This window comes from Planococcus citri, chromosome 2 (genome assembly GCF_950023065.1).
Source record: "Planococcus citri chromosome 2, ihPlaCitr1.1, whole genome shotgun sequence".
In the NCBI taxonomy this organism is placed as follows: domain Eukaryota; kingdom Metazoa; phylum Arthropoda; class Insecta; order Hemiptera; family Pseudococcidae; genus Planococcus; species Planococcus citri.
In genome coordinates, this window is record NC_088678.1 from 78,950,554 (window position 1) to 78,961,033 (window position 10,480).

Below are 10,480 nucleotides of genomic sequence, written 5' to 3' on the forward strand. Positions count from 1 at the left end.
AAAGCAGTTGATTTTAGAGTGAAACAGTAAAGATTGCCCTTGGCACGAATACCTTACTCCTACTCGTATATGACTAAGTGGTCCTGGAGGGAGATTCGTTGTTGGGTGTTTTTATCCCCCTTTTCTTGATCTCATAGATTGGAATCCCAGCAAGTACATTTGCTTTTAAAACTGAATGAATGTTCGTCGCGTCTGGTGAACGACTTTAATTTTTATAAACACAAACAAAATAAAACAGGTTTTTACATACGAGTACTAAGAAATTCGATTAACGACTAGTAGACCTGAGAATTTTTACTTAGTGAACGTAGGAACTTGTTTCTGACCCATTCGAAGCAGAAATGTGATGGTAATTCGATTCATTTTTTGAAACTGAAAGTATTAATCTCGATTGCTGAAAATTTAAGGCTTGAATGTTTCGTTTCAGTGGGAATAGTTCTCAATATTGTGATATTCTGAGAAATCCCCCTTTTTTTTCTTCGTTGACAAAATTCAATTCTAACCTGAAAATTGAAAAAAAAATGTTGAAAAGCTCTAAAATAATATGGAGAGATACGTACTTTGAGGCTCAATTTAGCCGAATTAATTCGTACCATCTTTGATTAAGATAATACGTAATTAACCCAAATAATAGATACCTTTAGAAATACCCATCGACAGGTACACTGTCCAGGAATTCGTATTCTTCTTTCATCAGCTTTTCTTTCATTTCAAGGATACCATCCTTTATGTACAAATAATTAATATCATTCGAATCGACAGGATCCCAGATGACTTTATCCTCAAAATTCGGGTCACTGAAATGTTCAGAAAAATGCCAAAATAAAATTCTTTATACTATCACAAATTGGAAAATGATTTAAAGATTCATATTCTGCTGATTTCATTAATGTACCTACCCATTAGCAGCAAAATTGGTCCATAAATCGAGCAGTTGTTCAGAAACAACCAAGTCTACTCCTTCGGTTACTGGAGTAATCACAGATGACCAATTGTAAAAGCTTACGAGTTCATCCCCATGAATAACACCTGTGGAAAAAATTAATTAAATAAAATTATTGGGCAAATAAAGTAGCTGTAATTTAAGCTCGAAAACAAACCCATTTCAACGTCATCATTGGCGAAGTACATTTTGGCGAACGATTGTTTGTTTTGATGATCGTAATTTAATAAACGTATTTCTGTCCCTTGTATAATTTCACACACTGTTTGAGCCCCGTCAAGTAGACTAATGAGGTGAATATCTACAAAAATGATACAGACGACATTTTTAGATGATTCAGGACTACCATTTGAAGATTTTTATGTGTTTTACGTACGTTGGCAAAACCGTGAATATTCTGAGTGATATTTTTCTCGCCAAAAAAGTGATTTTTGTAGGTCTCTGTCACCAAATCTAACTGTTCGAGATCATTCACGTGTTCTCTGTAACGAAACATGTCGGGAAATAGTTGTCTGTAATTTGTGTCAAATTCACTCAATAAAGCTTCGCCGTCAGATCTAAAATATGCCACTAAAAAAAGAGAATATAAATTGATAAAGCTGTAAAATATAATTACCTAATAATGATTTTAGTTGCCTTTATTACTGTACATACGTAATGCCATCATGCCTCCTTCGTTAGAATTTATACCCAAAATCCAAGGAATATTCGATCTCCGTTCGAGAAGTTTTGCAGGTTCGTCGACTAGAAAAGCTCCTTCTACTTTTTCATTTTCTATGACAGGTCCCCAAGGAAACGCTGGTATCAGAATTCCACCAGTCTGTAAAATGTTGAATACCAGAAGTTGAAAATGAGATACATATTATGTACCTAGTTTTAAATTGAAATAGTATAATCACCAATGGAATTCGTGCTTACGAAAAGTTTTGTATTATAAGAAGCCAATTTCTCAGCTGGAATATTTTTTAAGCATTTTAATAGCTCCTGCGATGTTTTCACCTCGTTTCCATTGCATCCAACCATGGAAGCGAATTTCCAAGCGTTAAGTTTTGCTTTACCGGGGTATTCCATGGTAAAGGGATGTCCACTTTGAGATATAACACGATGGAATAGACCTGGAATGAATAATTGATTAATTACCTTCTTAATACAATTTGAAAATTTATATTCCGTGTAGAGAAAAATTTTCTTGTGTGCTGCGTGAGTTCGAATATACGTTCATTTTTTGAAAAAAATCCGAAAAATTTGTACTTCGATTTTTGCTAATTCAAAAGCTTGGAATATTTTTCAAATTATGAGTGGGTTAAGAACCTACTTTGTGGATGAATGCATAAAAATAGTTTCCAATGTTTTTTTGGGTTGTGTTTTTAGAAGTTTCCCCAGTGTTGAGAATACCTATCCAAAAAAGTTTCCAAAAAAGGACGTGGAGCCATGACTCCATTTTTGACACATAATTTTATTATATCTCTTGAAATGAAATTTTTTTTTGGAACCAATGAAGGACGCATCACACTTTATTGAGAAATTGAAATTTCTCTTTTTCTCAGAGCTGTGAGAAAAAAATTTTGCTCAATGTTTCAAAGAAGGAGTCCTGATGAGGCAACTTTTTGGGCCCCGCACAGTTATCGACTCCACCACCCTTAAAATGTTGTAATAAATGTCCCAAATACGAATCCGTGGTTAGCTAACCCAAAATGACCATTTTTTGGGCTCCAGGGGTTCTCAAAGAATTTTAGGAATCACTGAGTATTATTTTCAAAAACTTTTTTAGCGAAAAATATCTGTTTGAACCCAATAAACGTTATGCGAGGTGATTTTTCTATTCTCGATCATGAAGGGCAGAAATGGGGGGGGGGGGGGTTAATTTTTGGAAAATTTTGGAACCATAATTTTGAACCTACCCCTTTGAACCCCGCTAAAAAGCTTTTTACAGTTCATTAGTATCTAAAAGACCTCCACCCTACCAAATTTTAAGCTTAATAAAATTTTGTGCCGGTACTCAAAAATCCAATTTTTCAGTTTTTCGTAATTTTGATATTTTGGGAACCCCTGAAAAAAAATGAAAACCTGCGATTTGCGCCAAACGTAACGTTTTGAGGTATATTTTCAATTATCTAGATGAAAAAGTTGAATAAAACTCCCTGTATATTCGTAATTTTGAACCCTTTTTTTTAGAGTCCCCCACTTTAGGCACTCCTAAAAAAGGCATTTACACATATTTTTTGACCCAAAATAGCCCAATTTTGAAAGTTACAGGATAAATCATTTGAAAAATTATCGGGCACTTGCTGGTGTGTTTCAAATGTAAATTCTTCAATTCATTTGAAAAAATATGCTTTAACGCCTTTTTTAGGGGTGCCTAAAGTGAGGGGCTCTAAAAAAAGGGTTCAAAATTACGAATATACAGGGAGTTTTATTTAACTTTTTCATCTAGATTATTGAATATATACCTCAAAACGTTACGTTTGAACGCAAATTGCTGGTTTATAATTTCCCAGGGGTTCCCAAAACATCGAAATTACGATAAATTGGGAAATTGGATTTTTGAGTACCAGCGCAAAATTTTGTTGAGCTCAAAATTTGGTAGGATGGAGGACTTTCAGATACTAATAAACTGTAAGGAGCTTTTTAGCGGGGCTCAAAGGAGTAGGTCCAAAATGGTGCTTCAAAAATTTTCCAAAAATCAACCCCCCCCCCCAATTTCTGCCCTGCAGGGTCGAGAATAGAAAAATCACCTCGCATAACGTTTATCAGGTTGAAGCAGATATTTTACGCTGAAAAAGTTTTTGAAAATAATGCTCAGTGGTTCCTAAAAATATGTTTTTATTCGCAACTTTGGGAACCCCTGGAGCCCAAAAAATGGTCATTTTGGGTTAACTAACCACGGATTCGTATTTGGGACATTTATTACAACATTTTAAGAGTGTTCGGGTCGATAACTGTGCACTGTGCAGGGCCTAAAAAATGGTCTAATCGGAACTACTCCTTTCTATGATTTTTTTTATCTCTTGAATTAAATACCAAAGAAAGACGGTTGGGTTACGATTTTTCAACTTTTTGGACTTTTTTACATGTTGACATCAAAGCGTAAAAAATTTTTTTTGAATCTCCTTGGAGAATTGAGTGTTTCCTCCTCGCTCTTAAAATTTTGTAAAAAATGAAAAACTGGTAAGTAAAATGTGGAATGACAAGTTGATTTTCGATAGATTAGGATCGATTGTGAATGAAAGCGATGTACCTATTTAAAAATTCAATAGATTTTATAACTTGAAACCCGCATTAAATTAATATAGAAATAGCGTATTTTTGCCAAACTTTTATACCGTTTTCCAATAATTTAGGTACTAAAAGATTGAGCAAAGCCGAAATCGGAGGACCTGACATTCGTGTTTGGTTCGAGCTGATATGAAATAAACTCCTTCAAATTATCTCGAAGTCAACTTATTATGTAGGTAGGTATTTTTTCATTTTTGGGTTCAAGCCAGTAAGTACTTATGTTGCCAAAATAATTTTCAGAACTTTTAGCTCATTTCACCTTCTCTGTCTCAGTTTTTCTGAAGATATAGATTCTCCGACATAATCAAGGTTGAAGAAAGATTTCAATTATTTTTCTGCGGAAAAAATGAAATGAAAGATGAATAGTGAGCGCTGAAATTCGAATTTTCAAAATAAGAGCCTCTGCAACCCCCTTCCACAATCTCACCTTCACAAACGCTGGTCAAAAATTTTCGAATTAATTGATAAAATTCGTCGCTAATAAGGTTCGAAATAATTTGACGAGCTCCCCCCCTTCCTTCCGCTATTTTGTGTGTAGGGTAGTCCTGGAAAGATCCTCAACATATTTTGGAGACACTGTTCCGGAAAACAAAACTATAGTGAAAAGTGAAAGTCAGTGAAAATATTGACCACGTAACTTTGAATTGACAGCCTTCAGTTCGATAAATTTTTGGCATTAAAATTTTTCAATTACTCGAATTATTAAAAAAAAATTAGCAACATTTGAAAAATGAACTCGGTGGTGGTTTTTTTTATCTCGACCGAACATTTTTTCGATAATTGCCACATTTGAATATCACGTTAAAAAATAATTTTAAATTTTTATGGCGTGTGACGGAATAAATAATAACAATTAAGATGCTCTCAATGAGTTCTATCGTATCAGTTCACTCCTCTCTACGTTTTTATTTAAATCACCTAGGTACTTAATTAGGTATGAATTACGCAGCTATAGGTATTTTTAAATGTCTATCTGTACCTCGTATGCTGCATGTTATCAGCCTACTCATATTTTACGATCTATTTACTGTACCTAATGGCAATCGGAAATAATTTGGGAAATTAATTACAGACGAAATATGTAGTATCTCTATCATTATTATGACTGATAACCCTGTTTTGATTCGTGGAATTATATTTTCTTCTCACCTTTCGAACTCACAAATTGGTCAAAAAGTCGTAAAATTTAGGTATTTTTCGAGGAATTGGATGTTTATACAAATATATTATAAATAAATTTATTTTCAAAAGACATACCTACCTTTTGCTAAAGGAGAAAGTAAAGTCAAGGAGGTGCTAATGGCACCGGAGCTTCCTCCTAGTATAGTCACTCTGTTTCTATCGCCACCAAAATCATCGATGTAATTTTGTACCCATCGAAGAACCGCAACTCCATCTTTCAATCCGTAATTTCCGGGGATTATTTCGTCTTCGGTGCTGAGGAAGCCTAAAAGTATAAGAATGTATTTATTAGGGTAAAAAGTGTACGAACCAACCAGTAAAAATTGTAGGGTGATGGCAGCTGTAAACTATACCTAGACTTCCTAATCTGTAGTGAAAAGTAATCAGTATAACGTCTCTGTCCATGAAATAATGGGGTCCGTATCTGTGAGGTAGGGCATTATCGTACATAAATTGGCCTCCGTAGGTGAATACCATCACAGGTAACAATGTTTCGTTGGATATCTTTAGCAGGATTAGATGGAACAGAGAAAAAATTATTCTTCATACCTTTACTTACTGAATGAGGAGCGATATTCCAAAACGCCCTTAGTGCATTTTTTTCGAATTGCGTTTTTATAAATAAAAAGTGTTCCAAAACGCACTTTGTCCATTTTTATTGAATTTTTTTTAGCGGTATCTGGTGGATGAAGTGTATAGCTACACTCAGCGCTGGATTTAGGCATGGGCAGAGTGGGCAGTAGCCCAGGGCGGCAAGATTTTAGGGGCGGCAAATTTCCAATTTTTTTCGCTACTTTTTAAATTTGAGATGTAAATATTATGACAATTAATAAAAAAAAATTATGGCTGTCAGCTGGATAAAAAATACGTCTTGAATTGCTTTACTATTTTAAATAAAGCCAAGTGTTCAATGTTATTTAAAAAAATGAAACCAAAATAATAGGTAATTTAAAATGTTATTTTTGCAAAATTTAAACTAGATGTTCTTGTTTTAATTTTTTTTCAATTTCTATTTTTTATATAAAAAAAAAGATTCAAAAATATTTTTCATTTTAGGGTGGGGAGGGGCGGCACAAATTTACTCAATTTACTGCCCAGGGGCGGCAAAACCCTAAATCCGCCTCTGGCTACACTCCTAACATCATAAATCCACCCAAATAAAGTTTTAAACCCGCCTAAATAGCCAATTTACCAGACTAAAAATTAATTTTTTAAAATGGACATAGGGCGTTTTGGAATATCGCTCCTCATATAATTTTGGGTTTTAATCATTATTTATGTACATACATTCGGTGTATAAACGTTCAAATAGAGGCAATCTTCTTCGCCATGAATTTGTCCCAGGAAATAGTGAAGACAAGCTGGTGGTAAAATCGTGCCATCTCGTACCCCTGTCCATGATTTGACAGTAATTGGGTTCTGTGGGATGATACATATAATTTTTTTTAATTCACTGTTTTCAGTAATCGAATAAATAAGTGAGCTTAGCAAGGGAACCTCTTGAGGTGTCTGCCTCCGATTTGAACGGGACCGCGATTTTTGGAAAGAGCATGTTCTAAAACCTCCAAATCCAAATTTTCAGCTGTCCAAGTTCATTTTTTGATTTTTGGTGAATTTTTGAAAATCCAAAATTGACTATTTTGGTGATTTATGTTTTTTTTTAAAAAAAAGTACGTACTTGATCAATAAAAATGTTCAAAATAAGTCCTATAACTGATATTAACCCACCAAATCCAAATTTCGCCATTTCCAGCCATTCTGAAGCCTCCAGCGCGATTTTTCAATTTCTCCAGAATTTTGAATTTGCTCCAGAAGGCGTGAATATGCAGTTGGGCAGCTAAAAATCGAGTTGTGTGTTATACTCGACCTGTTTAACGAATTTATCCACATTTGAGCCGAGTCTGGAGCGGACACCTCAAGAGTGGTTTTTTGACCAGTTTTTTTTTCAAAATAAAAATATTCAAAAATCAAAAATTTCCCGTTGGCAAAAATTTTTTTGAAATTTGCGTGAATTGCTGTATTTTTAACACAACAAACCCCCTGAGGCCGAGTCCTGCCATTTCCAGCCATTCTGGAGGCTCCAGCGCGATTTTTTAATTTCTCCAGAATCTTCAATTTGCTCCAGAAGGCGTGAATATGAAGTTGGGCAGCTAAAAATCGAGTTGTGTGTTATACTCGAACTGTTTAACGTGTTTATCAACATTTGATGCGATTCTGGAGCGGACACCTCAAGAGTGGTTTTTTGACCAGCTTTTTTTTCAAAATAAAAATATACAAAAATCAAAAATTTCTCGTTTGTGAGAAAATTTTTGAAATTTGCGCGAATAGCTGTGTTTTATCATTAATTATTAACTACACGAGAGCGAATTTCGCCATTTCCAGCCTTTCTTGGGCCTCCTTTTAATTTTTGGATAGTTTTATTATGAAAAAAGCTGGTCAAAACCCCACTCTTGAGGTGTCCGCTCCAGAATCGAATCAAATGTTGATAAACTCGTTAAACAGTTCGAGTATAACACACAACTCGATTTTTAGCTGCCCAACTTCATATTCACGCCTTCTGGAGCAAATTGAAAAATCGCGCTGGAGCCTCCAGAATGGCTGGAAATGGCAGGACTCGGCCTCAGGGGGTTTGTTGTGTTAAAAATACAGCAATTCACGCAAATTTCAAAAAAATTTTTGCCAACGGGAAATTTTTGATTTTTGAATATTTTTATTTTGAAAAAAAAAAACTGGTCAAAAAACCACTCTTGAGGTGTCCGCTCCAGACTCGGCTCAAATGTGGATAAATTCGTTAAACAAGTCGAGTATAACACACAACTCGATTTTTAGCTGCCCAACTGCATATTCACGTCTTCTGGAGCAAATTCAAAATTCTGGAGAAATTGAAAAATCGCGCTGGAGGCTTCAGAATGGCTGGAAATGGCGAAATTTGGATTTGGTGGGTTAATATCAGTTTAAGGACTTATTTTGAACATTTTTATTGATCAAGTACGTACTTTTTTTTTTAAAAAAAAACATAAATCACCAAAATAGTCAATTTTGGGTTTTCAAAAATTCACCAAAAATCAAAAAATGAACTTGGGCAGCTGAAAATTTGGGTTTGGGGGTTTTAGAACATGCTCTTTCCAAAAATCGCGGTCCCGTTCAAATCGGAGGCGGACACCTCAAAAGGTTCCCTTGTAAGCTGCAAATTTTTTTGGAAACTCGACCCAAAAAAAATAAAAAATATTTCCAGGGTTTAAACATTTGCATTTTTTTTTCAATATGATTTTTTTTTGAAATAAGCTGTTTTTTCAAAATGAATTTTTTAAATTGAAAACTGCTTAAATGTAAACAAATTAATCTGAAGTAGTTTTGCGATGAAAAACGAAAAAAAATATATATTAAACAAAAAAACACAAAAAACAGATAACGTTCAAGAAAATATTTTTTCAAACAAACAAAAAACTTTTCAAAAAATAGAAAATGATAAAAAATGAAAAACTGAAATCACTCGAGGGAATTCTGTTCCAAAAATTAAAAAAAAACAAGCAAAAAACTTCAAAAATGGAGGGAAAAGCCACATTTACAATTTTCTGTATCAAAAGCACTGCTAGGTAAAATTCACCTACCTCGAATCGTAACTCTCCTACTGGAGGCTCCGCGTAAGGAATACCATAAAAAGAATGAAATATCCGTCCACCTCTACTCGTCTCAAGTCCACCTTTCAAAATACCTTGTTTCGTTGATACTTCGACTCCGTGTACTACGAAAACCGAACCAGATACGACTGCGTAAATATTGATCAAAATTAACAACGACATTATTAGAGGCTGGTAAGATGAATGATACTCATGATGATGTATTGAGTAATGGGAAGTGAGAAGCTTTGTACTCGTAAACGTATCGTTGAAAACAACTGCTCGTGTTCAAGTCACTCGGAGTTTATTGCACGTTATTATACGGTGCTGCGGTGAGTTCGAAGGTCAATTTCTGGAGGATTATACCGATGGTACTCTGTACTTTGATAACGTAGGTCTGGGTACCTTATTTACAGAAATCGATTGATTTTTTTTCAAACGTGCGTAGATGGACGAGCCTATTTATTGAGTAGAGAAACTGGTTTGTTTGAATTAGAAAATTTGCGACATCTGAGCGTTCGAATTAAGCACTTGATCACGTGACGTTCTAGGTCATTTATATGAAAATTCGAGTGCGCGATTTGAAATGCTAATTTATTGCCGATATTAGAATGGGAAAATAATGTAAAAAAGCAGGCGCGAAAAGGAAAAAAATTGGCACAATAATGTTTTCTTCGCCCTTCGGGAATGTGTTCAGATGGACTCTCTGAACTACTAGAAAAACCCCGACCCTCCTACCCCTGGAGCTAAATTTTTTAGGGGGCTAAAACCGGTTCCGATTTACGTTTTTTGCGATTTACTCCGCAAATATCATATTTACAAGAAAAACTACCAGGACTAAAAAAGTTCCCCTTCAAATTCTCGACAATTTGATAGTACACTCAATAACCATTCCTCAAAGGGGGTGTCTGAAAAAACGGTTGGAAAGAGTAGGAGTTTCAAAAAAGGTAGTCCAATAAATTAATCATAGTTCAGAGGGTCCATCTGAACATATTTCCGAAGAAAAAATTAATGTGCCAATTTTTTCATTTTCAAACCCGCTATTTGCCTGCTCTAAAGATGTGATTGTCAATGAAAAAAAAATTACTTTTTGAATTGACTTTCCTGGAATTCGGCGAAAACGATGTAACCAACCAATTATCACAGTGATAGGTACTCGAGTTAATTTTAGGTTCCTCCATGTTGACTTGAAATTGCTAAAAAAAAATTGAAAATCTGTTGCTGAGGCTCCAGAATGGCTCAAAAACGGTTGCTTCTAATTTGAAATAAGAGTTTAAATGAAATAATTATTCCCCCGTTTCATTTTCTTTTTTAATTTTTAAAAGAGCTGAAGATTTGCGATGATGGTTTTTGAAATTTTTAAAAATTCATCCTAGCTACACACGTGCAATGAGTTCAGTTGGTACTCGTCTATAGTGAAAAACTGATCAATTCCAAGCTCAGCGCGAAGTTTTGTACC

General features: G+C 34.6%; 1 pseudogene; it reads right to left on the bottom strand.

Annotated features, from left to right (window-relative positions):
- Window positions 1-191: 191 nt before the first annotated feature.
- Window positions 192-9,408, bottom strand: LOC135837859 (juvenile hormone esterase-like; annotated as a pseudogene).
- Between the last annotated feature and the right edge of the window lie 1,072 nt (window positions 9,409-10,480).